Below are 21,795 nucleotides of genomic sequence, written 5' to 3'. Positions count from 1 at the left end.
TCATAGCAGCTTTGTTCACTATTGTCAAAAGCTGGAAGCAACCCTAGTGTCCATCAACAGAGGAATGGGTAAGCAAATTATGGTATATACATACAATGGAATATTACTCAGCTGTAAGAAGGAATACAGTATTAACACATGGGACAGCATAGATGAATCTTGAAGACATCAAGTTGAGCAAAGTAAGTCAGTCACTGAAAGGCAAATATTATATGACCTAAACAAATTTAGCAGACTCACAAACTAGAGTCTGGAAGATCAGGAGACAGAACGGGAGTAGAGGGTGGTGAGCTTATGCTCAATATGGGTAAGATCTATGATAAGGTGGAAGGGGGTGGGTGGGCAGTGGATTGGGGTGATGATGCAGTGATTTGATTGGGTTCAACAGTGTTGGAATGTGAAGGAGAGTAGGGTGGGAGGGATGGGTTAGGCTATCCATGGAACTGGGGGAGGGCTGGAGGAAGGAACAGATGAACTTTGGGGATTTGCAGTTGTGTGGTTAAAACTACAATGGTGGGAATGTTCTTTTAGCAAATATGGCAAGAGAGGGTTACTGGTAAAGGGCATCGGGAGTGCGGGTATATGCAGTATACACCTGGGGCATGCTTCTATGGAATATGAAAGTCTTCCTTTTGTCATCATGTGTTATCTCAGTGGGTGGAGACCCACATAATAAAATATTAAACTTCTATCCTGGGGAGACTTGTTATGTTCTCAATTTGAGAGGCAAGAATCTCTTAAGAATATAGGCAGTGCCTATTAAAAGAAAACACACCAAAATGTTAAGCCCTCAATATTTTTGCATTTAACTATGAACCTTATTATTCAAAAATTGAATAGTGGTTGCCATAGGTTCCAAGGGGAGGGGGAGGGAAGAATAGAATAGATGGAACATAGGAAATGTTTAGGGCATTGGAATTGCTTTTCATGATCTTGCAATAACAGATACAGGTCATTTTAAAACTGGACAGTGCAAAATGTAAACCATAATGTAAACCTTTGACTCTGGTTGGCAGCAATGTTTTAACATTTGTATGTCAATTGTAACAAATGTACCATACACTTGTAAAATATTAATAAGGAAGAGTAGAAGATGGGGAGAGGGTTAGGTATAGGAGAATCCTCTATGTTTTCTGTGTGACTTTTCTGTGACCTAAAGCTTCTTTGAAGATAAACTGAAAAAAATAAGATGCTGGGGGAACATACAGAAGAAATTGTCACTCTATATAAAAGACAACAGATCTTATGATGATGGAAGACAATGAAAAAATTTTTATTTTTTTATATTTGTTTTTTATTTTTATTTTATTTTATTTTTGATTTTTGGTTTTGTTTTTTGGGAGTTTTGGGCCACAGAAGGGTCACAACTGTGGCAAGGGAGGATCACTGCTGCAGGGTGTCAGCAATGGAGGTAAGTGTAGGGAGGGGTAAGGGTGCAGCTGGGCATGCCTCAATGGCATATGAATATATTCAAGTTGTCATAGAGTGTTGTCTTGGTGGGTGGAGACCCACACAGTAACCAAAAGAAAATTGAATTCTCATCTTAAGAAGCCCTGTCACACTCTCTAATAGAGCAACAAGAACCCCACCCCCCCAGACCATTTCACCAAACCCTTGATATTGACGATTGTACTTATGAACCTTGTTCCTGTGAAATTGAAACCTAGCCTAGTATTATATATTGCCTAAGAGTTACTCCTGAAAGCCTCTTTGTTGCTCAAATTTGGCCAGCCTCTATACAAATACAGCATATAAATGCACTACAGTCACCCAAATGTGGAACATGACTCCTGGGGATGATCCTCCCTGGCAGCAAGGGATTATTTCCAAGCACCAACTAGCAATGCTTATGGAAAAAGACCTTGACCAAAAGGGGGAAATATTAAATATAAAATGAGTTTTCATGGCTAAGAGATTTCAAAGTGAGTCAGGAGGTCATTCTAGAAGTTACTCTTATATATGCCTCAGCAGGATCTCATTGACTGCAACAGTAAATAGTATCCAACATTGGGACTCCTGAGGGCTATAGTGACATATAGATATTATAGGCAGGGCAGACAATCTCAGGAATTTGGTACCCTGTCAGTGGCCTTGCTTTGGAATGCATGCTCCCCAATGTTAACAGAGTTAGACTCATTTATAATTTCCCTACACATGGCTCTTCTGCCCCTTTTATTTAAACCTACAATTAGCACTATATTTGTCAATTATATGTCCTAGAAACTTAAATCTTTGTTCAAGTTCATATGCTGGCTGAATCCTGAATCTCAGCAGAGTTGCAGCAGCTACTCTCCAGTTCATTGGACTCACCCAAGACAACTAACAAAAGGATGATGATGGGCAAAGCCCATCCCAAACAACAGAGTATCCGCAACTGCAAGCAAGACAATTCCATCCATTTGCCACCTTGGGATCTAAGACGCCTCTCAATCAGAAAGAGTGTGGCCATCACCATCTCCAAATCCTTAAGACTGAGGAATGAATAAACATAAAGGGGGAAAGAAATCATGAACTAAAGTATACTTATTATTATTCTAGCAATGGAAGAACTTGTATCATTGATATAAAGGCAGTGGCTAGTAGAAGATCTGAGGAGTAGGAGATGAAAGAATAATTATAAATCGGGCATTTTGGGAACACTGGAATTTTCCTGCATGCCATTGCAATGATGGTTACAAGCCATTCTACACTTTGTCAAAGCTTATAAAATTGTGCATTACAAAGTGTAAACTATAGTGTAAATGATATACCATGGTTAGTAGCAATGCTTCAATATTTGTTCGTTAATTGTAACAAATGTGTCACACTAATGAAAGATGTTGTTTACCAGGAAATTATGTATGGGGGAGGTGTTATACGGGAATCCCTTATATATTTTTATCTCTTTTGTGTGTTATTTTATTAGTTCTTTTATTTTGTAATTAAGTCCATATATTACATAAAACATAACAGGAAAAAATGAACAAATTTATAAAACAAGCAGATGTTTAGATGAAAATAAGAATACAAGAGCTTTGCCTTCATGTCTACAGATCTACTGATACGTTGTTGGCTTTGAAGTTTAGATATCAAATAAAAATATCTAGCTTGAAACAAAAGCTGTTATGCTGCAAGGTTAAGCCATTGCATGATGATGGCCAGGAAACAACAGATTTTTAAAAATCTTATCCTTAATTACAAGGTATAACAAATGCTGATATGAAAAAATGCAAGCTTTTGTCATCCCACAGCAAGAGGAAAACTTGAATGAATGAATGCAACTTACCTCTAAGACCTCTGAAAGGAGGTGAGGAAATAAATACTGCATTTTATCAGTGTTCTCCCAAAGCATTACTCTATGTAAGCAAGAGGGTGCTAAAAGCAGCTACAATAGTAAGATCCAGCCCAGAGGTAGGTTCAAGGCCAAGAGTTGGAGAGCAGTTGAAGAAATCCTCCTGGGGCCAGTACCATTTTATGGAAAGCCCATATTGTGCTGGAGGATGAGTCTATGGCCTATTTATTTCTGAGTCAAGAGGACATTTCCAAGCTCAACCTTGCTTTAAACGAGGCATTTTTGTACCTGTCATTAAGAACAGCTAGGACACAGGATAAGGCTTATAAAAAATTATTTAGCAGGCACATGCTGGCTATTCTAGTTTGAAATCTACCAAACAATAAAATCAAGGGGAAATAAGAAGTTGTGGTTGAAGCTGTTGTTCCTCAGGAATGAGGGTGAAAAAAATCTTTGAAAAGAAGGGGATTAGGCACTCAAATCTATATGGAGAATATCCTTTTTATGCCAGGTGAATGATGTGGACGGGTATTACCAAAGGCTGACCAGGCCATTGTGAGACTAAAAGGAGAAGGAAAAAACATTTACGAAGGAAGGAAGGAGTTTCTAGTAAAAGAAACTCTTCTAGGTCTACTGAAGTAAATGAATCTAATACAACCATACCAAACACATGCTGTCTATTACTCCAGCATGAAGCTGGTGGCACTATCTCAAGACATTTTAAACCCAGAGAAATGTGTAAAAAATGTGATCGTTAACACAGCAAATTATTAAATAAACGAAACCTCCAAACCAAACTTTCAAATCTTTAGATTTGAAATCCAGGATATTCACATTTTGTGCATTATAGGGAAAAAAAATTAAAAGTAACAAATGTGAAGATCTGTCTTATTCTACTAGGGGAAGGAAGAGGATAAATAGAACTGTTTCCAATTTTCTCTCCACCATATGCAAACACCAGAAGTACTCCAAAAGAAAAAAAAAAAAACAAGAATCAAAAACCAAAGTACCAGTGGAGGACTTGGCCCAGTGGTTAGGGCAACTGTCTACCACATGGGAGGTCCGTGGTTCAAACCCGGGGCCTCCTTGACCCGTGTGGAGCTGGCCCATGCGCATTGCTGATGTGCGGAAGGAGTGCCCTGACACAAAGGGGTGTCTCCCGCGTAGGGGAGACCCACGTGCAAGGAATGCACCCCGTAAGGAGAGCTGCCCAGCGCGAAAGAAAGTGCAACCTGCCCAGGAATGGTGCTGAACACACGGAGAACTGACACACAAGATGATGCAACAAAAAGAAACACAGATTCCCATGCCACTGACAACAACAGAAGCAGACAAAGAAGACGACGCAGCAAATAGACACAGAGAACAGACAACCGGGTGGGGGGGAAAGGGGAGAGAAATAAATAATAAATAAATCCTTAAAAAAAAAAACAAAAAACCAAAGCACCCTCAAACTGCACCAATACTTTATATTTTGACCAAAAGATTAAATGCTGGGAGGAAGTGCAAAATGCAAAATCAAATGGCCAAAAATGCTGAAAAAACAGCATTATTAATATACAAAATATTTATGTTACAGAACTAATAACAGATGATTTTTTCTGTTTTTGTAAAACTTTGGAACCACATAGCTGATGGTTAAATCTAGTCCATACCAGCTTCCAAAACCAGAAAATATTTCTGCTGCTTCATTCTTTGATGCCTCATTAAAATTTTCTATGAAATCTGGAACATCATCATCCTCTTCTTCAATGTCTTCTGGGTTTGGTGCTCTGCTATCCAACATTTTCCAGGGGAACTGTTCTGCTAACTTCCTAAGACTTGTTAAGCTTTCAGCACCAAGCTGACAATATTCCAGGGAGCATTTTTGTGATTGGTTTGGCTTCTGTATGACCCGTAATTGCAAAGATGATAGCACCGAGGGAAGCTTGGACCTTGGGATTGTTGAAATGAGTAACTGTCCCATCATCTTTAATCATGTTCACCTCTTCAATACCAGTGATATTTTTCACAGCCAGTTTTTAAAAGGGAACTCTGAAGCTTTTGTCATCAGCTTTAGCTGTTCTATGTACCACCTTGTCTTTCTGTGAGCTGTATCCTTGTCCCATATCTGGAGCTGAGCCTGAATTTGGGCTAAATTTTATTGATTCAAGTTGTTGGTAAATCTGAAGCAGGAAGGATCCTCCAGAAACAATGGGAGGGAGGGGAAAACATAATTTTCTGAGTACTTGGATGAAGAAGTATAACACAGCTAAGACTACTCTTAGGTGAGAGGTCAAGATATAAGAAATCCATAGGCACAAGCATGACAATTGAAAGCAATATAATAGATGTGTTCTCCAAGAATGAAAATAAGAAGGGGAAGAACCCAAGACTAAGAACTAAGCCTGGGGGAATTCTCACAAGTAGTCAGAGAGGAAGAAAGAAGACCCGACATTGCCTAGAAATCAAAACGAAAGAAGTAGTTTCATGAAGGAGGAGATGGTCAAGCATAGCAAATGTTACCAAGAGGCCCAAGGTAGTTAAAAGTTTCTGGATTTATCAATAAAGAAATTCTTTATGCCCCTTGAGAAAGTGGTCTTTCAAAAGGTGAGGGAATTGGAATGTAGGTTGCTGGAAGTTGAGCAAGGGAGCAAGTGGAAAAGATATTCAGGTTGCAGGCATTAATTAGTCATTTGAGAAATTTTAAAATGAAAAAGAGAGAAACAATGGTAGAGGAGCAAGGAGCCAGAATATTATTTTTTCTGAGACCTGGAAGATAAATTTAAGAGCAAGATGCCTTCAGATTGCACTTTGGAACTATATGTTTTTGTCCAGATGTCCACCATCAATTACGAACTAAAGCTGATTCCATTCAACAAGGTTGGAGAATCCCCAGATCCACCTAAGATAAGGACCATGTTCACATTAGTCCAGGCCAAGGCTAAATGGATTACTCGCATCACAGGGCTTCTGTGATTAATTATTAGAACAAAACCGTGGCCAGCTAGATCCAACACGTTGTACTGTCTGTCATTTATTGCCTTCCTCAAAGTGTAGCACTGTTTCATTATGTTCTAAATTTCTATATTCTCATCTCCATTATACTCGATGCTTCCTTTTCCATTGCTCCAACCACACATTGCATACCAGTCAACTCACCATACCCAGATCAGGTGTTCTTGCTATGTAATCCTAAAAACTTTGTACTTTCCTTATTTTCAAACCCATTTCACTATTGCTATTTACTTAAATATTTGTTATACTACACTGTAAAATTCATGCAGCCAGAAACAGTATTTAGGAGCACCCTAATAATATTGCACTCAATAAGGATTTGTTTTATGAAAGAATAAATGAATGAGTAAAGACAATACAGTAATTGATGCCTCTCTCGGTAAAGATCCAACAGGAAACAGAGTATACTCAAATCAGGAAAACCCTAGGAGAGTTTATGTACAACAGGATGACTTACAAAAGTCTAGATAAGATAAAGGGAACAACAAAAAAGACAGCACAGTAATTTGAGACTCTCAGCAGAAGAGTTGTGTCTCCCTTACACTCAAAGCAACAAGGTAAGTGAGAGAGAGTCCTAAAACCTGGAAGGAAAGAGAGTCAGGTAGAATAGGTCACCTGAAGAGTAGCAGTGTCCATTAGTCAAGGGATATAGCCAGCCTGAAACTTCCTCCCTGGGAGGGAACCAGGTGATATCTCAACCTAACTTCTTTTCTCCTCTGATATCTTCTCAGGCCTTCTAATGACTATTGATTGAGTCTTACGGGTCAACTCCTGGGACAGTTAGCAAGGTGAAAAGAACAGAGAATGATTCTGGAGGGGAACCAGAAGATACCTGGCCACACACTATTTACAACTGAGAACCTGGATCTTTACAACCATGTCTTCTGGCATTTAGTTTAGTGAGTAAAATTTCATAAATATATTTTCCACAACATCCTCGCCTGGGAACATCTTTGCCTTCTTCCACACAAAGAAATTGATTAATCATTCAAGATTTGGGTTATTAATATTTTCCCAGTACCTTCTCCAGTCCCATTCCAGATTATATTAATTATAATATATATAAGTGATGTCATAGTATGTTTTTTATATTGGTAGACTTTTGGTAGTAGTAACAATGGCAGTAGTCATAGTAAATAACATTTATTGAGAATGTAGTATATGCTGGGCATTTTTTTTTTTGCTATATAAATATACATATATAATTCCCATTTAATATTCACAAAAACCATTAGACATATCTACATTTTACAAATAAAGTAAGAGAATATTAGAATATACTTTGCTTACTGTCTTAGATTTCTATTTGTTAAAAACAATACCACAGAATGCGTTGACTTAACAAGAATTTATTGGTTCATGGTTCCAGAAGCTAGAAGGCTTCCTTTCTCCCAGGGTTGTTATCTTCTGATTGGCCAGCAATCTTTGGGTTCCTTGGCTTTTCCAACACATAGAAATGAATATAGCAGTGTATTCTGTCTCTTCCAGGTTTCCTTGACTCCCAGCTTCTGGCTCCTTCCAGGGACCTCTCTCTCTAATTTTCACTTTACTCGTAAAGGGCTCCAGTAATTCAGATTAAAGCCCAACAAGAGTCAGTTGGACCACACCTTGACTCAGGTACCATCCTGAAGAACTCTTATTTCAAAGGGTCCATACCCACCAGAACATGGACCAAGATCAAGAACATGTCCAAATTGGGATACACAATTCTATCCACCACAATTACCTTAGTTCTTATTGATAATAAGGGATAAAATCAGAAAACAAAGGTTTGTCTGTCTCATTACAAAGCCTTTGCTTTCTAGTCACTCCCTGCTACCATGAGTTGTGTAATAGCACAATAGTTGCTAGGTCCACATGTAAGGGGCCATGTCCAACTCATTTTCAAACTCTAGCACCTTACACAGTGCCCACACCATCACAGACATTTCATAAAAGTTTCTAGAATCAAATATGAATAATGCAAAACAGAAAACTGGTCTTATAGAATCAAAGCACATTTACCAACCATAAATAATAGAAAGAAAAAAGCAAAATAAAAAGCAAAGGAAGAGCAGGGCAAAGCTAAGTACAAGAAGCAGTCATTTCTTTTCCTAGACATGCAATAGGTTTACTTTGATCCACTTCTTTCAGCTGGATTGAAGTTAATATTTCTTTTCTATTCATTATTTTGCTAAGAGCCATGAGATTAGCTTCTTTTTAAAAATTTTTTTTCCTTTGAAATAGCTAGTTTCATATTTCCTGGAACAGGCTTCTCCTGAAGCAAAAACACGCTCTTTTGGAGAAAGCTTCTCTCCTGAGGTTCTTTGTTCTTCCCATGCTCTCTAGAACTGTTCTGGAACCAGTACCTCTCCCTTCTTTTGAACTGCCGAGCAAGCTGTCTTTCGTATTGGTTGCCCTTGCTGTGCTAGAAGCCTGTGCAGTCATGTCTCTCCATCTCAGCTCATTTCAAGAAACACCTCCCAATAGATGCTGGTTGAATACCTAAGCAAGTTGACTTTTTTCAAAGGTAAGTTTATTTTGACATAGGACTCATTTTACATGAAAAGTGAATCACTTTACTATAATCAAGTAGGCTTCTTCATAAGCAATGAAGACAGAAGATTTAACTTTAATGATAACTAGAAAATAAATCCAATGATCATGAAGTATTAAAATTTGAAAAGTACCCCTGTCATGCCTGAGTGTGGCACAGGGGGTTAATGCACAGCAACAAAGCATGTGCTTGTGCATAACCAGAAAATGTTTTGCACTAATTTATTAATCGTAGACTAGGATGGGGGGTTATGCTGGCTGATGTAGTTAAACGGAGAAGTTAAAAAAATGTGGAAAGACTGGAAGCAAGAAAAATGTATATTTCATTCTAAAGGAAGATTTTTAAAAAATACATTTAATCCCATTATCTTAGTTTGCCAAAGGGCTGCTGATGCAAAATACCATAAATGGGTTGACTTTTATATTGGGAATTTTATTAGAAGAAAATCTTATAGTTCCAAGGCCATGAAATATCCAAATCAAGGCACCATCAGAGAGGCTTTCTCACAAAGTCAGCCACTGGTGATGCTGGCATCTTGTCATGTAGTAAGGCAAGATGGCAGCCAATCTCTGCTGAGGTATGTGCCTTCCCTTCCAGGCTTACTGTCTCCCAGAGACCAGCTCTCAGAGATCAGGCACATGGCTTGTCTCCTTTTGGATCTCATCTTTCAGACTAGGTTGCTCCACTTTCTTCCTGAATCTAGCTGTAGGCAATCAGGCATATTGCTTGTCTCTTCAGCCTTGAGCTACTTGGTGGGACCAACTCGTTGGGGGTCTCTTTCCATGACTTTGTGCTTTGCTGATTCCAGACTCCAGGACTTCTCTCAGCCTCTCAGGACTTCTCTGACTTCCTGCAGTCTTCTCTCTCAAGTGTCAGGACCAAAATGGCAGCTCCTTTTCTCTGTGTGTCTTCTTTCTCTCTGTGTCTCTGTTTGTATAAAGCTCCAGTAAGAAGACAGAGCCCCAACCTGGGTCACACCTCACTAATGTAGTCCAATCAAAAGTGATTTAATCAAGTGATCTAATCAAGGTCCCTTAACCAAATCGAATGCAATCACAGGGTCTCATACCCACAGGAATGAATTTGTTCAAAAACATAATCTTTCCTTTTGGATTCATCAAATTCAAACTGATAGACTCATCAAAACTGATTTTTAAAGTATTTTCATTTTAAAAATATGTTGTTAAATATTGTTTCTTATGATAAAACTATTTTGATCTGTTTATACACTAAGCTTGAAATAACATCAGTTAAATTCCTTTTATACAGAAAGGCTTTAGCCTTAGTATGCTTTATTTAGCACTCATATTTAAAATGACATGCTTACATCTGCCTACCATCACTGTGTGTTGCTAAGGCATAATATACCATGAATGAAGTTGATGTTACTATAGAAACTTTATTGATGGGCCAATTTAAAATAACATTCAATTATACCTTGTGTGTGATTCGTTTCCTGCTGACATTATCTACTCAAGTGTCTTACAAGTCTGATATTCTACACCTTCAGATGTACCTAGTATATAGCAACCATTAATAAACCATTCCTGTTTGTTTCATTGTTTCATTGTATCAAACTGGATTTGTGCACTACTTACATATGTAAAAGCCATTTGGATATCCTTTTCTGTGAACAGTATCAAATTTCCGATGTTTACTTTAATAGTAATATTGATTACACACTGCAGTAAATACAAAAGAAAATTTTTAAAAAGACCAATTTTTTTTTAAACTTGAAAAGTATTTTAAGCATTTTCCAGAGCAACTACCTTTTTAAAATGAAGATGACCTGCTACAATAATCCAAAAAGCAGTTGTACAGGATGAAAAGCCTGGTTCCTTGTTAGACAGCTCTGTTAAAATTTTCTATCTTATGTCAAGCCAAAATCTGCTTCTCTTGAAATTTTATTTTTCATTCTTTCAATAAACATTTACTGACTCTCTGCTTGGGTCACAGACAATGTGTGAGGTGCTGGGATTTCTACCCATTCATCTGCTGAAACAATATACAATTAATTGGCCTAATTGTTAGTTGAATGGTTAGAAAATGGGCTTGGAGTGGAAGAGGTGGGGAGCCCATTGGTGATGATAGTAGGGTACAGTGTGTCATTGTGGAAAAAAAAGTCAGAAAGAAAATGAATTTTTCACATGATAGCAATAGAAAACAACAGGGTAGTATATCAAAAAGATGTAGGAGTGGAGAAGAAATTTGGGTGGAGGTGGTAATGACTTAGGCAGGTGTGGATATGGTGGTGAGAAGCGCTCAAGCAGTGACAATAAGTAAAAAGTTTTCCAAAAAGTTGCATGTGAACTATAAGAACAGAATATGTATGTTGCAATAGAATAAATCTTTACATGATTATACATCTTTAAAATAGAATCATTTCATAACTTTTCTCCATCTCTCTTTTTTACATGGTAACAATTTTCCTTTGTTTAATAGGGTTAGTGAGGAAGCTGCAGAATGTCTTCTATCATTACCTCATTCTCTGTTACCCAAGCCAGCATATATCATGGGTATCCAGGGACTCTGAAAGTAACAGAGACAGTAGGGTAGACATGGTATGCCGTGATGTACCATCATGTCTGTCCCACAAGGATTGCCTTGTCCCATGACCTGGTAGCTTTTTTTGTTCTATTCAATTATTCCTCTCCCCAGTCATTCTAGAAATAGATGGAAATGCAATGCTCTTATTGTTACCAAGTAAGAGTGGCCTTAATAAATAGCAAGCACTTCTATCTAATTCCTATAAAAAAAAAAAAAAAAACAGATACAGGCCCGGTGTTCCAAAGCCAATGTCATCACTTTTTGGTGAAGACCCTCTCAGATTTCAAAAATTTACGTCTTAGATATGTGATCATTCCCACAAGCAAACATAGTACAGTATTATCTGTATCTGTTTTCTATCTTGTTAACTATATTACCTATCTAAAAAATATTTATTAACCCTATTGCTTCATGGATAACTTCAAGTATAGAAAAATAATTGAAATTATCATTGTCCCTATTTCTGCAACTATATTTCACTATCCTTTCTCTATTTTCTCACATCCCACTCCCTCTTCAATCTACTTCATTTCAATGAACAATTTTCATTGAGGTCATGAATGACACAGTTGAATACTTCTCTTGTATTTAAATTTAATTATTTTTCAAAGATAGTAAATACCACAGACTCCCAAGTTCAAAAATGTGCAAAAGTATCTAAAGTGAAAAGTTTCCTCCTCTATACCTGAACCTAGGGTGCAGTTCCCCTCCCTAGAGTAAATTACTATGAAAGTTTTAAGACATGCTTCTAGAGATATTTCATAAACCTACAAGGATTTTTTTGGCATTTTTCTTCTCAAATGGCAGCATTCCCTCTTCTTTTTTCACATGCTATATCTTGGGATTCATTCTATACCATTATAAGAAGGAAATTTCTCATCATTCTTTCTCTCTTCTGTTGTATACTTCTACATTATTTATTTAATTGGTCCCCTATTGATGAATATGCTTATTGTTTTTAATATTTCACTATCACATATTATACATATGGTATTTCACACATGTTGAAGTTTATAGGATAATTTTTTAAAATTGAATTGCTAGGTCAAAAGATATGTACATTTTTATCCTTACGTATATTGCTAAACTGCTGTTCATATAAATTACACCAACTTATACTGCTTCTCAACAATTAAGTCAATGAAATGTGTTGTCAATCTTTCTGATGTTTGCCAATTTAAATAATAGTATCCCTTGGCAGTTGGAATTTGCCTTTCACTTATTATGAGTGGATTTGTGTACTACTTACATATGTAAAAGCCATTTGGATATCCTTTTCTGTGAACAGTATATGCATTCCCTTTTCCCATTTCTCTATTGGGCTATTGGCCATTTTGTTACTGATTTCTGTGCATTCTTTTTTTTTTAAGATTTATTTTTTATTTATTTCTCTCCCCTTTCCCCCAGTTGTCTCCTGTGTCCATTCGCTGTGTGTTCTTCTGTGACTGCTTCTATCCTTATCAGCGGCACCGGGAATCTGTGTTTCTTTTTGTGGCTCATCTTGTGTCAGCTCTCCGTGGGTGCGGCGCCATTCCTGGGCAGGCTGCACTTTCTTCTGCGCTGGGCAGCTCTTCTTACAGGGCGCACTCCTTGAGCATGGGGATCCCCTACGAGAGGGACACCTCTGTGTAGCACGGCACTCCTCGCACACATCAGCACTGCACACGGGCCAGCTCCATGTGGGTCAAGGAGGCCCGGGTTTGAACCATGGACCTCCCATGTGGTAGGCAGACACCCTATCCATTGGGCCAAGTCCGCTTTCTGTGCATTCTTTATACATTAGAACAATTAACCTTTTGTGATATGATTTACAATTTTTTTCCACCAGATTGGCCTTTGTCTATTTACTTTACTTGTGGTGTTAGTTTCCATTTTTAAAAATGTTATAGAAGTCAATTTATTAATGATCTCTTTCATGATTTATCTTAGTTATATTAGGAAATTTTTTATATACGGTTTATAAAGAAATCCTCTAACGTTTTTGCCTTTTAACGTTAGTATTTCATTTACACCTGTAAATCTTTGATCCTTTCAGTATTTACTTTCCTGTAAGATATTAGATAGGATTACAACTTCATTTTTTACTAGATGGCTGTCTTATATTCAAGATACATTTCATTGAATAATCTATTTTTTAATCTTTTACCCTCTGAATTAAAAGGACACTTTTATAATGTACAAAATACACTTGAGTTTATTTCTGAATATTTTTCTTTTCAATTAAATGTCAAGTCAAACAGCATCATCATACTGTCTTAATTATTGCAGATTCATAAAACAGTTGCTTTAGAATAATTAAACTTTTCCCATACTTTTCATTTTTGGAATATTCCTTGCAATTTTCACTTACTTATTTTTCCATATAAAATTTAGAACAATATTGTCTAATTCCCCAAATAATATTCTTGTTTTTATTTAGATCATGTGAAATATCCAGATTAACTTAAGAAACTTGACATAGTTATGATGTTGAATCTTCTCACATTGGACCGTGATACGATTTCCATTTGCTCAAGTCTTCTGTCAGTAACATTTAAAAGGTTTTGTTTTTTTTTTAAATAAAAACCTACTGACTTCTTATTATCTGTATTCCTAAACATTGTATCCTATTTTTTTCTTTTACATTTTCTAATCTTGATATTCGAATAAATGGATGCTGTTAGTTTTTCATATATATTAATTGTATACATGGCAGGGTTACTAAATTATTTTATTAATTGCCTTTGGCCAGGGTCCTTTTGGTATTGAAGTCATAAAAGCATACCACCTATGTAGCATAATAAAAACTTGACTGGTCTTTGGTGTTCTTGTGGAGGGAACCTCTGTATCTATGGGATTTCTCCTGATAGGAGTATTTTTGTTATTCTTGGTCTGCCCATTACCACACCAGCCAGAGAGTTTATATGGTAACAAGGAGACAGGGAATAGCCAGCCACAACTGTAGTTTTAGGTTGGGGCCTGGCCACACCAGCAAAACCAACTTTTAGGTTGGGGCCTGGCCACACCAGCAAAACCAACCCTGTAGTTAGAGTTCTGGTGATTGAGTTCAACCAGGTGAGCACTAATTCCATCAATCATGCTTGTTTAACAGATCCCACATAAACTTTGCTATAATGCAGCAAGGCACTTACACAATTTAGATACAGTGCCATGTCAGGAGGGTGACACATTTTGATTCCGTATGGAGAGGACACAGAGGAAGCTTGCATTTAAGACTTTCCTAGAGCTAGACCTAAGCATCTCTTCTTTTGCTTATTTGTATTCATTTACTATAATAAAGTTGTAATCTTAAGTATTACACTTTCAGTGAGTTATATGAATCATTCCAGCAAATATTTGAACCTGAGGGGGTGGCAGGAACCCTTGAATTTGTAGCCAGATTGTCAGAAGTGAGGTTGGCCTGGGCAGTGATGCTTGAAGGGCAAACTTGAAGAGGATTTCTCTTGACCAGTGGGGTCTGGCTCAACTCTGGGTAGATAGAGTCAGAACTGAATTGAATTGAATTGAGTTACTGCAGTATTTGCAGTTGCTGTCAGAAGTTGAAGAAGTTTTTTTGCAATCTTTATAATCAGTTTACAATGAGAATTTTACTTCCTTTCCAGTTTGTATGTATCTCATGCCTAATTGCTTTGCCCAGTGGTGGTGATGGACATTCGTTTCATATTCATTACTTCAATGCAATTTTTTCTAATGTTCCCCCATTAAGCAGGATACAAATTATGTTGACACTGATATAGTTTTATCATGTTAAGAAGATATCATCTATTTCTGTATTACGTTTTCATCAAGAATGAATGAAATTTTATCAAAGAATTTTTCAACATTGATTGTTATAATTGCATGGATTTTTCATACTTGTTATCTATTAATATACTGAAATATATTAGATTTCCTAATATGGAACCTCCCTACAGTCTTAGTATAGACCCCGCCATTTCACAGTATTAGCCAGTTCAGGAGTTTTGGATCAATATTCAAAATTGGAATTAGTGTCAGATTTCCCCTCCTCTAGCTTTTATATCAACATTATGCCTAGACTTCTATTTTCAGTTACATTTAGAGTAATCCTAGAAAAAAAAAAAACCCACTAGTAAAAAAAAATACATAAAAATAGTTAAAACATTAAAATATTTTCACAATGTTTAAAAATGCATAGTGGAATTGGCAATAAAATAATGGAAATCATCATTGGCCAAAAATTATGATAAAGCATATATCTAAACAGCAAAGTAGACTCTAATGTGTGGTGATGTGTTTCTATTGATAATTTGCAAGGTTTTATTTATTTCTGGTGTCAAAAGGAAGAATGCTCTTTAAGTTGTTATTTTCCTGTCATCATGGTTTAAGATAAAAATTTGTCAAGCTAGAAATAACAAATTAAGCTGCAAGGCAATGAAGGCATTTATTTGGGGCCTTAGAATTGTAATTGGGGGAGCACAGATTCAGGTAGCAACCCAAATTGTGTCCCATCTGGGCATTTCCAGGCAAGGGCTTTCAAAGACAAAGAAGATTACACAAGATGTTTGTGGTTAGTGGATATCTGGGGTACTCCAATTGTCCTTCAGGTTAGATAGTTAACTGAATTCTTTTATCTTGTGGTTTGTTTCTGGTTTCTAGACGTCCTTAGGGTTTTCAGAACGTTGTTGCTTGAGGCAGTTTGTGATCTGGGCTGAGATCAGCATAACCTCTAGAACAACCTCCTGACTCCATTTGAAATTTCTTAGCCATAGAAACTCTATTTTGTTTTATTTCTTTTAACAAACTACAAAGTTCATCAAAATTGTATACTTTATTATTTATATAGTTCTTTTTGAGCATGATTAATTTAGTATGCAGAATGATTTTTCTTTCCTCTTTCCTTCTTTCCTTTGCCATCTAATTTTACTAAATCATATTATGTTGCTTAATGTTTAGCTTATTAATGTTCAATGGCTTTATATGTTTTAATGGATTTATAATTTTTAGGTATATATTTTGATTCATAAATATAAAAGATAAAAAAACAACAAGTTTACTTTCTCTTTTGTATACTCTCCCCTTCCTTGTCTTAGTTATATAATTTCTGCATGGTCAAGATTTATGATATTTACCTTCTTTTCTGTTACCACAACCCCCTTAATTCTACAGTACTCTGAGCTTCGCTGTCTCAGTCCTACAGCCTTTCAGTTCTAATGTCTTAACTCTACATTCCTAATCTTTCTTCCAGTCCTTTTGCTGTAAGTTTTCTCTTTGCCTCTTAATTGCTTGAATATCAACTGCTATTACTTTCTTCAAGAAAGTCTCAGAGTAATAATAGCATCTGAGCTGTTGCATGTTAAAAAATGTTAATTGCTTTAATCTTAGAACATAGACGCTGCTCTGTTATCTTCTAGCATTGACTATTGCTGTGAAGTCTGGTTTTGATATCAACCATCAGAAAATGCAGAAAATGCAAATAATTTAGGCTAAAATGTAAAATACAAAAGCTATTGACAGTCACACACACTGGTGAAGACAGACTCTCTGTGGGATTGTTTTGACTGTTGTTAAAATATTTACTCTTTTATCATGATTTCATAAAAATTAGTATATATTAATTATATCTTTCAATTTCAAATAGCAAACATTAAGCAGTGAGTTCTCAAGCATTGTTTGTTTAACATTAAAAAAACCTTATTCTTTACTAATAAGTATCAATAAAATTGATGGAAAATATATATATATAAAACTCCATTCCAGTGGGAATTCTTGCTTTTAAAGAGTGATGACTAACTTGTGGCTGCTGTTACAATGATTTCACAAGCAGTCTGTCCTGTGCAGAGGGTCTGCCCTGAGCCAAGCTATGTGTCTGCCTTAGATAAGGTGATATTTGTCTTCCACTGGAAATCAGAGTTTTTGAAGCATTTCTAAGATCTATTAGCTGTATTTCCTTCCACAAGTCACATGCTGCATTACTTTTAGTAAGTTACTAGAGATCTTGCCTTCCATCACCGAGGAAGCTGTTTTGTATTCTAGCATCTTCAGAATATATCCTGTGAAAATTGTGCCTTCAGTACCTATGGACTCACTGTTCTTCTGGATGTAATATTTGGAAACTTAATTAATATTCTCTAATAAGATGGCAGTCAGCTGTAAACTTTTCAGTGAGACTCTGTTTAATGTGATGTTAGCTAATTTTACTGGGTACTAAATAAGTGCCTGTGTATGCTTCAGGTTTTGCAGAGGCCTGACCTTTTATCAAGTGCTTGAACACATTTTATAGTTTAGTAGCTTAGCACATTTAATTTCAACAACTAAACTAGGATAAGTCAATACTCATATTTTACACAGGGAATAATTTGAGACCCAGAGAAGTATGTTACTTACCCTGGCTCTCACAGCTGGGAAGTGGCAGAGCCAGAATTTTAAGCCAGGCAGGTTGATTCCAGAGACCTCTCTGCAGCACAGATACTCAGCTGGAATCTGGAATGACAGTGTTACTAATATTCCTTTTACTGTGTCTACATTTGATATCACTGAGAGAGGGATATCGAGGCTTATCATTAGACATACAGGGTTCCTCATTCTGACTAGTATTAACAATTTTATAACAATAGTTAATCAAAAAAATTTGTGCACTTGAGTCAAAACAGTGTTTAAATATTTTGCAGTTTGTATTTTTCATTTGTTTTTTGTTTGTTTGGCATAATAATATCTCCAAGGAGGCAGCTAAGAAATAACAAGTAGATACACACACTCACACCCCTATACTTAGACTTTTGAGAATAGTACTAAAAATTTCAGATCTGTGCAAGTTTCTTTTTATTCTTCAGATTCTGCAGAGGCAAGTCTGTCAGTGTGGCCTGATTGTTTATTTGCTTTGTATCTCAGACCTGTGCACTTTCTGCCTCTTCTCAAGTAATTTGCAAAAATAAATAAAAGCAAAACATAATAGAGAGAAAAAGAAAACTTGAGTGAGTAGCTATGAAAAATATGTTCCAATAGAGAAAACTTTTTTAAAAATAACATTGTTATCAGGCAATAGATAACTCATTTGAATAAATATTTATGTATGTTTTCATAGTTTTCTGGTTTGTGCTCCTTCATGTACCTTGCAGGCAGTTAAGGATACAACTATAAATCATAAATAAGGAATAAAATGAACTTCATGAAAATCTCTGATTACTCCATTACTGAAATTCAGCTTAGCAATCATTTCCTTTCCTTCCCAGTGTATTTCTATAAGCAATCCAAAACAAACTTGTGGGATTTATAGAATGCATTTAATATAAATGAAAGTAGGACCATGAACAGAACTGGCAAGAAATTAATTCATATTTCCCTCTAGCAAAGAAAGGTGTATTGGGAAAACAGCATACTCCTAAGGAGAAACAGTATCAAAGGATTTAAAATAACTTGGGATATATGGCATAGGGAAGGGTGTTTCTGTGAGCTATGAAATAAACTAGAAGTTCATGAACTAAGGATTTTTATATTCTTTTCTACCACTGATTCTTGAGTGACCCTATGGAAGTCATTTTACTCTGGTTTACTTAATGATAAAGTGATTAAATATGGATGAGAAAGCCCAACTGAAGGCATTCAAAAACTAAGTCCCCAGACACCAAAATGGGTGGTTTGGGCTAAGAAAAGTCCTTGCTTATCAAAGGCATTTTTGAAAACAATCTGTTAGGACCACAGAGCTTCTGTTTTCTAATTGGAAGCTCAGAAGTTTATACAATAGAGCCTAATTCTTTCCTTCATCCAAAGACACTTAGTCAAGACTAGGACTTTTTCAAGACTAGGACTTTATTACTCCTGTGTCTCATTTCACAGAGGAAATGCAGACCCCTGTATTCTCTCCTGTAGGAGGATATTCTAGACATCTGTCCTGTATGAAAATCCCCTTTGACTACCCATATCCCATCCATTATAAATATTGACCCTCCAAATTTATTACAAAAAAAAAACTAGTCAGGGAAATGAGGAGAAGACAGACAACATGGCTGCAAGACCCCAGTTGGACATTTAGTTTAACCTTGAGGTCCCAGTTTCTCTTTCCAGGACTTCCCCTTGGCCCTGGATATTCCAAAGTGTCCTCACCATTGCTCCTCCCCCATTGGTGGGGTAACCAACAACAACTGGGGCCCCTCCCCTTATCATTAGCAAGGGGGAGGAATAATTAGTAGTTAAACAGGTAACCACACAAGCAAGAGCTAGCTCTGTGTGCCTAAAGGAGCCTGCACCAAATCTTGGTGTGAATGTCTACCCTTCCTTCCCGTTTCTCAGCAAGTTCTGTTCTTTACACCCATTTCCCAATAAATTCTTTTTTACTGGCTTAACTAAACTGCTCTTAGCCAAGAACCTAGAGGAACCCAACACTTCCCCATCTTCACCTTCATCCATATACATTAGATCAAGACCATGACTTTTATTACACCTGCTTCTCCTCATTTCACAGAGGAAATGTAGACCACTGTATTCCCTTCTTTTGGAGGATCTTCTAGACATTTGTTCTATATAAAAATCCCCTTTGACTAGACCTACCCATATTCCATCCATTACAAATATTCACCCTCCAAATTTAATCTAAAAAAATTTAGTGACTGAAAATCATACTCTGGATCATATCCTTATAAAAACTTGACCTAATATTAATGAAAGATTATACATAATTTTAATTATGTTCAAAATGTATAAGAATACCTGATTATGTAATATAATTCTATTTCTTACTATAGAAATATAATTTCAAGTAAATTCTAGTTATTAGTGTCAAAAATATATTTGAAAGTAACTGAATATTGATTCTACTTTGGGAAAAGAAGTTGAGGCTTCTCCAGTGAGTTCACAGCAAGGTGGAAAGTAATATCTATTTTTCTCAAATGTGTTAGACAAGGCCACTGGAAACAATGTTAAGGGCTAAAATTAGCCATTGTAATAAAGCACAAGGCAATATTGTTATGTGCTGTCACTGTGTTCCAAAATATAATATGTTTTGATGGAATTCAGTAGCTTTTATAAGTTGAAGTCGTTCGAACAACTCTTTTCTTTATCTAAACAACCAGTTTCATACACTTAGCACTTTTTAATTGGGTGTTTTGGTACAATGCAGACACAGTTTTTATGTAATTATTATGGACACTCAAACATAAAATATAAAACATATATTTATAGTAATGTTCAGTTGTGCTTTTCAGCTAAATTTGAGTCAGCTTTATACATAAGCTAGTGAATAATTTAAAAACTATAAGGTATGAGCAATTAGTCAAAATAACTGTACCTTTCAGAAAATTTCAATCAAAGTGACTCACTTAATTTATTGCACAGTAGAGGCAAAGAAGAATGCACAGTAAGGAATAATTCTAAAATTTTGCATAGAAATAAATGAACTTAAGTCATCACTAGAACAGCTATGGGAGAAAATATTACTGTAATGTTCTCTCTGGAGATGCTTTAAAACAACAATTACATTCAACTGTTGAATTTAACTATGGTCTTATCTGGAAGCTAAGCATTCATAAGTTCCATCCTTCTAGTTCTCTACTAGTTAAATACTAAACATTATTAATGATGAATGCTATGAACCAAACTTTTCTGCAGAATTCTGCAAGAAGTTCATGAAATCCTAGGTACATCAAGTTTTGCAGACTAAATAAATCTGTTGCTTAAATTTACCAATATTTTTCAAATATATCCAGGCAATATTATGTTGAATAAATTACAAGTTCATCAAGGATTTGTGGCAGAAAGAGTCATTGTCCCCCAAATTCCCTGTGCTCCTTTACATTTCTCAGGCTTTAACAAAGAGATTGGCACCATGTGACCAGGCCAGCCTGTGGCAAGGGGCATGGGTTACTTTTTTAGGGCTAAGGCATTTAGGAACCTCCATAGCTCCTCCATTACTCAGTTTCCCTCCTGCAGAGACCTTGGAGTCCAAGTGCTCTACAAAGGATACCGACAAAACGTAGGATGACTGCCTGACCCATACCCATTTCTCCATGAGTGAGAAGGCAATCATCATCGTAGCGACCAACAAAGATTTGGGTTTGTCTACAGTGGCTAGTGTTAATTATGCTGACCCATACAACAACTAACTGAAGTCAGAGTGATCTATTTGACTATGTATTTTCTCCATCTACAGATGGTAAAAAAAAAACAAGGACTACCAATAGAGATGAGTGAATTCTTTTTTAAAGAGACCTTTGTATTCTAAAAGATTGAAAAACACTGACCTAAACTTTTGTGCATTAAAAACAAAACAAAATGCAGTGCACCAAGCATTTCAGTAAATTGTATTGGCACATTGTAATGTCTATATAAAAGCCCATATCACATTCCTTGGAATATCATTGATATAATAGTATATGAAAATAGATGTCTCTTGGAGTCAAGATTGAAGAGCAGGCTGGGGGAATCTGATCAAAATCAAGGTATCAAGATGAAAATATATTCAGTTTTGGTAAAGGGAAGAAAAAAAAACAAG

The 21,795-nt window shown here is 36.2% G+C and overlaps 1 pseudogene; it reads right to left on the bottom strand.

The window, feature by feature from the left end:
* Positions 1–2,242: 2,242 nt before the first annotated feature.
* LOC101423880 (transcription factor BTF3 homolog 4 pseudogene) lies at positions 2,243–21,333 on the bottom strand (annotated as a pseudogene).
* Positions 21,334–21,795: the final 462 nt, after the last annotated feature.

The sequence above is a fragment of the Dasypus novemcinctus genome, chromosome 3 (assembly GCF_030445035.2).
Source record: "Dasypus novemcinctus isolate mDasNov1 chromosome 3, mDasNov1.1.hap2, whole genome shotgun sequence".
NCBI classification, from domain to species: Eukaryota; Metazoa; Chordata; class Mammalia; order Cingulata; family Dasypodidae; genus Dasypus; species Dasypus novemcinctus.
The sequence above is the reverse complement of the archived record's forward strand: the minus strand, read 5'-3'. Positions and strand labels throughout refer to the sequence as shown.